Genomic DNA, 6,295 nt, shown 5'->3' with positions numbered 1-6,295 from the left:
AAGGAAAGAAAAACCATAGAGGCAGAGCTGTCCAAGCCCTTTGGATTCCATACCTCACCACAACCTGCCTCAGTGCTGGATATAGAACTACAAGATTTTATTTATTTATTTATTTTTTTGTCTTTTTGAGACAGGGTCTTGCTATGCAGTTCACGCTGGTCTTGAGCTCACTTTGTAACCCAGGCTGGTCTCAAACTTGCAACATTTCTCCTGCCTCAGCCTCCCGACTGCTGGGACTACAGGCTTGCACCACCATGCCCAGCTGAGCTACAGGATTTGTTTTGCCTGGTGAATTTCATTCTTGCTTTGGTCCTGTTGTTTTCTGTCATCTTTTTCATTAAGTGCTGTTTAGATTTTTTTTTTTTTTTTTTTTTTTTTTTTTATTTTAGAGAAATAAACTCTTTGTTACGCCTAGAAAACCGCAGAATGCTTCTGAGTATGTTTTTTTTTTGAGACAGGGTCTTTCCGCCAAGTATAGTGGTGCATGCCTATAATCCCAGCACTCGGGAGGCTGAGACAGGAAGATTGCCATGAGTTCGAGGCCAGCCTAAACTACATAGTGAGTTCAAGTTCAGCCTGAATTACAGAGTGAGACTTGTCTCAAAAAAAAAAAAAAAAGAAGAAAAAGAAAAGAGACAGAGTCTTGCTATGTAGCCCACACTGGCCTTGAACTTTTGGCAGTACTCCTTCCTCAGTCTCCGAAGTGCTGGGATTGCAGGTGTGCACCAGCATGCCTGATTTGCTGTTTGGATTTTATAGGGACTCACACCTGAAAGTTTGCCATGAGATTCAGAGGAGACTTTATTTTCTATTTATTTATTTATTATTATTATTATTATTGGTACTGGGAATTCAACTCAGGGCCTCACACTTGCCAGGTATGCGCTGTACTGCTGAGCTACATCCCTGGCCCTCACAGGAGACTTTATTGTTTGTTGTTTTTGTTGTTGTTGTTTGTCTTTTTGAGACAGGATCTCCCTATGCCTTGAGCTCACTTTGTAGCCCACGCTGGTCTCGAACTCGCAATAATCCTCCTGCCTCAGCCTCCGGAGTGCTGGAATTACAGGCATGAACCACCATGCCCAGCCACAGGAGACTTTGGACTTGAACCTTTGAGCAGTGCTGGGACCACTGAGATACTGAGGAAGGAATTAGTGTGGTTTTGGTTGCACTCGGGAAAGTTCTCACGTTGGGCAGAACTTTGACATTGTTATATATCTTTATGTGGAGATTAAGTGCAGTTTAAGAAAATGTGTATCGGTGTCGCGTTGACATTAGATGGAATGTGATAGCTAGGCTTGGTTGTCAGCTTGCTTGGCTGGAGAGACCAAGATTAGTGAGACACACTTGTGTCTGGTGGGTTGTGGGGTTCCAGCTTTGGGGACTGTGTCTGGTCCCTGGCTCTTTTTCCCAGCACTCTGCTTCCTGACTGTTATGGGTTGAGCCGCTTTCCCCGCATACCCTTCCGCCCTGACATTTCTGCCTTGAGCCAGCCAGCTATGGACCTTCTTTATTTTTGGGTTTTTGTTTTTTTTTTTTGGTACCGGAAATCGAACTCACGACCTCGTGCTTGCCAGGCAGGCACTGTGCCACTGAGCTACGTCCCCGGCCCAACCTTCTTTAACAGTAAGCAAAACTCAGCCTCTCCTCCCGTAAGTGGCAGATGTCAGGTATTTTGTCCCATTGAGCGAAGGTGATTGACACACAGTGGATGGCTGCGACTTCAGAGTACCAAACCTGTGTATTCTACATTTCCCCCCATGCGTACCTATGGCAACGCTTAATTTATAAATCGCGCACAATAAGAGATTAAAAAGTAGCGAATAACTGTCAGGCCTGACTGAGAAAGACCTTCCCAAAAAACATGGTGCCTTCTACAAACAACAGGAATCCATGCTGCCCTTAGCAAACAGAACTGATGGCCATAAAGAAATTTAGGACCAGACCTGCAGTCTCCCTGAAGCACTGGGAGACCCCCAGCTGTGCTGATCTTGTGCTGATAGTCATTGCAGCTTTGACTTCAAACATTCCATCCAGATTCCTTGGGACTACAACCCCCAAACCCAAACCCTATATATGCTTAGCCTTGTGAGGGCCAGGGTCCTTACTTTGTAAACATCCTTGGCTTGTGGAAGAGGAGGGCACGGAGCTGGGGAGATGGTATGGGCGTGGGCAGATAGCCCATATACAATATAAGGGAGGAAAAGAGGCTTGTTCCCCTCCTTGTGCTCTTGCTGCTTTTGCTGTCTTCTGCCACCTTGGACTGTTGCCCCTGTGCCATGTGCCACCTTGCCTTGGAGCCAGCTGATGATGGACTGAAACCTCCACAAGCTGTGAGCTAAATAAACATTTCCTTCCTTAATTTTGGGTATCTGGTATTTTGTCCCAGTAACCAGAGAAAAGTAGCCAAGACACCTCCCTTCCAGATATTTGCTGATATTGTTATAGGCAGCTGAGTTAGATATATTATAGGCAGTCAAACAGGGCCAGGCTCCCCAAGGAGCCAACATAAAAGACAACATAAGATGCTGTTTGCTATGGGCCAGACCTCAGGACAAAGGACTAAACAAACACACCCACATACCTCCCTAGGTGTAAACATCAGGGATTGATATTCTGAATAGGTAGCAATCTCCTTGAAGAGTCTTGACCCAACCCCCTACAGGAAAAGCCCCTGTTCTGTATTCATGGCCCCCACCTACCTGACGCATCCCTATTTGATCCTGATTTAATCAATTTTACCTGAACAATTCTTATTGACTGACCATAGTTTTGTCCATTTTTCCCCTACCTTGGACCCACCTCACCTCGTGGTTTTGCTCTATAAAAGTCCCTAGAAAAGACAGAGTCTTGGGCAACCTACTTGGGCCCCGCTTCTGTCCCTCTCTTGGACAGAAGCTTTCTTTCCCTCAATAAATATATTCTGCTCTTAACCTCTGTTGTTCCTAAAATTCATTCTTCGATTTTAGAGAACACAGACTCATCCCAGATATCATTCCGGTTGGGAGTTTCTATTTTCCTGTATCAATATCACTCTGACTTCAGCCTGCTTGTACCTAGATGAAATTAAATCTAGTCTTTCCCACAGTCTTGATCTCCGGGTGTATCCTCACATTAATTAACAATAACAAAATAGCCAGGCGTGCACTGGGGAGGCTGAGGCAGTAGGATTGTTGCGAGTTCGAGACCAGCCTGGGCTACAAAGTGAGCTCAAGGCCAGCCTGAACTGCATAGTGAGACCTTGACTCAAAAAGACAAAAAATAAAATAAAATAAAATAAAAGAATTAAATACTGTAATAAGCTGAGCGTACAAGCCTGTAATACCAGCATTTGGGAGGCTGAGGCAGGAGGATTGTTGTGAATTCAAGGTGAGGAAGACCTTGTCTCAAACAAAGATTTCTACTGGTATCCTCACTTAAGGGAATATCTTAGTCTATTCCTGTTCAGAACACCCAGGGGTGAGTAATTTATAAAGAAAAGAGGTCTACTGAGCTCCAGTTCTAAAGGCTGGAAGTTCAAGATCAGTTGGCTGCACCTGCCTGGCTTCTCCTGAGGGCCCTGTGCTGCCCTGTGCACAGCAGAAAGTGGAGGAGTAAGAGGGTCTGCGCCAACATAAGGGGCAGCTTTGCCATGAACAACCAGCTTTTGCAATAACCAATCTATTCCCCCCCCCATTGCAAACTCCCTCTGTGCATAGTGCCATCCCAGCCTTGAGGGCTCTACCCTTCCAAATACCTCCTACCAGGCTCACCCCTGACACTGCCACAGCGAGGAATTAAGCCTCCAAATGAATTTTAGTGGAGAAAACTTACTGGGAAGCTGAATCGTGACATAGCAAGAAGCTGGTTCCTCGCTTCTTGGTCCTTGGCTCTTTGTGCCATTGGTGAAAGAATTCATTCCAGATGCATGGGCTTACAGAAGTCTGGATAGTACCTTGTAAAGTAGATACAGTTACAGCTTTGAGCAAGAAGGTGGGCAGTGCTACAAAGGCTTCTGTCCCAAGGGTGAGTTTGGATACTTTTTTTTTTTTTTTTTGGTCTTTTTGAAACAGGGCCTGGCTGTGTAGTTCAGGCTGGCCTTGAGCTCACTCTATAACCCAGGCTGGTCTCGAACTTGCAGCAATCCTCCTGCTTCAGCCTCCCAAGTGCTGGGATTACAGGCATGCATCACTATGCCCTGCTGGATACATTTTTATGCATCCAAGAGTCACTCCTGCAGTCTGGAGAACTGGGGTAATTATGCCACTTATCGGCATTTTAGTTAGAAGTTACTTAGGAATTGAAAGATGTCTTCCTGCTGGGCGTGGTGGCACAGGCCTGTAATCCCAGCACTCTGTAGTCCTAGCACTCAAGAGGCTGAGGCAGGAGGATCGTTGCAAGTCCAAGGCCAGCCTGGGCTACAAAGTGAGCTCATGGCCAGCCTGAACTACATAGTGAGACCCTGTCTCAACAAGACAAAAAAAGAAAAAAAGTCTTCCTGTCCTTTTGAGATGGTCAGTGACTCCTCAGAGGTTTTCATGATGAAGAAACTCATAAAAAATAATTTAAACCAGGCCGCATTCCAAGGCTCTTTAGATAACACCTCCCTTCCGGGTAGCACTGGGCTGGAGGAAGGAGGTGAAGGTGGGGACCAAGGAAGCGTGGTGACCATGGAGCCTGAGCGCTGTCCCGGAAGGGCAGGATAAATCAGGCTCTTGGGGCTCAAGAGCAAGAGAGCAGAAAAAGGCTCTGCCTGTGCTTGGGTCCGGAGTTATATAGAATGCTCCTAGGGCGTTCCCTGGCCTCAAGGGGGTGGAGGGACTGATTTGAGGAGGGATGGTCTTAGGGTGGTGCTTGAGCTCAAGTGGGTAGAGGGGAGTAAATTCCTCAGCCCTCAATATCGGTAGTACCCCCACCCCACCCCCACTCCTCCCTCCTGCTAGTCCCTTCCTGTATCTAGTAAGGATCTCCTACTTTTTCTTTTTCTTTTGTTTTGTTTTTGAGACAGGTTCTCACGGTATGTTCCAGGCTGACCTTGAACTCACTGTGTAAACCAAGGGGCCCTCAAACTCTCAGAGATCCTCCTGCCTCAGCCTCCTGAGTGCTGGGATAAAAGGCATCCTACATTTCAGTCTCCTGCCTTTCTTGTCATCCTTTTTAGATTTCCCCAACTTGGGAGAACTTGTCTTTCTGGGTCCGGTTTATTTCACTCACTGTGATAATCTCCAGTTAGGCCAGCTTCTGACAGGGGAGGCCACGCTAGGAGGAGGGATGTGTTATTATCCAGTTTCCTTGCGAACAAAATGTGCAGGGCTGCTCCTTTGGAGTTATCCTTCTTGTCTCTGCCCTTTGCCCTTTGCGAGGTCGTTGCTCCTTCCCAATCCCATCACAGAGTTTCTGTCCCTTGCTGGCTTTCTGGGTTATTTAATCTTCAGCTCCGCGGAGCCTGCTCAGGGGGTGATACCTTTGAAGCATCCCTCCTCAGCGCTTCCTCTCTGGTCTGACCCGCAGGAGCCAGCCCAGCAAGACAGGGCCTCAAAAAAAAAAAAAAAAAAAAAAAAAAGACAGAGCCTCTGGTGCTCTGCAGAAGAGGAGGCCGCTTTGACATTCCTCATGTGGTCTCCCGCCCTGCTCCTCCTTTCCCTCCCTACAGAAGCCCTTTGCTCCCCTGAGCCCCCCAAGGGGGAATGCTGTGGTTAAGCCCCTCTGTCCTCCCAAGGCAGCCATGAATGACCCGATCCCTTTCCCCCAGCTTCCACTTGTGAGTATTGGCCTTTGAGAGGCGGGCAGCCTGGGCTCAACCAGCAGCAGAGACCGACACTCAAGGGCGCTGCTGGTCAGAGGGGCGAAGTAGGAAGGTGTGAGGCTTGGCTTGGGCTCTCCCTCTCCCTCCCCTCCCCTCCCTGTCCTTTCCTCCTCCCCCACTCCTGCTTTCCTCCTCCCGCTTGCTTCCTCCTCCCTCCCTGTCCTCCCTTCTCCTCCCTCTTCCTCCCCCTCCTCCGCTGCCATCAACTGACTTCACGACAGGCAATCCCACCGACAAAGAGCCAAGAGAGGCCAAAGCAGACCAACGTGAACAGAAATGATCAGGGAGCAGAAGCAGCTTTGAAGAAGCTCCCCTTGACCGGATGATACGAAGAGGTACGAAATGTGCAACCATGAAACAAGAGCTGAGGCGACAGGATGAGGACCTCAGAAGACAGGGAAGGCACTGAAAATGTGAGAGAGTGGTAGAAAGATAAACTCAAGGAAAGGAGAAGCCAGGCATGGTGGTGCACGCCTGTAATCCCAGCACTCGGGAGGCTGAGGCAGGAGG

This window comes from Chinchilla lanigera, unplaced genomic scaffold (assembly GCF_000276665.1).
Source record: "Chinchilla lanigera isolate Chin_1 unplaced genomic scaffold, ChiLan1.0 scaffold00049, whole genome shotgun sequence".
Taxonomy (NCBI): Eukaryota; Metazoa; Chordata; class Mammalia; order Rodentia; family Chinchillidae; genus Chinchilla; species Chinchilla lanigera.
This window is presented reverse-complemented; position numbering follows the sequence as displayed.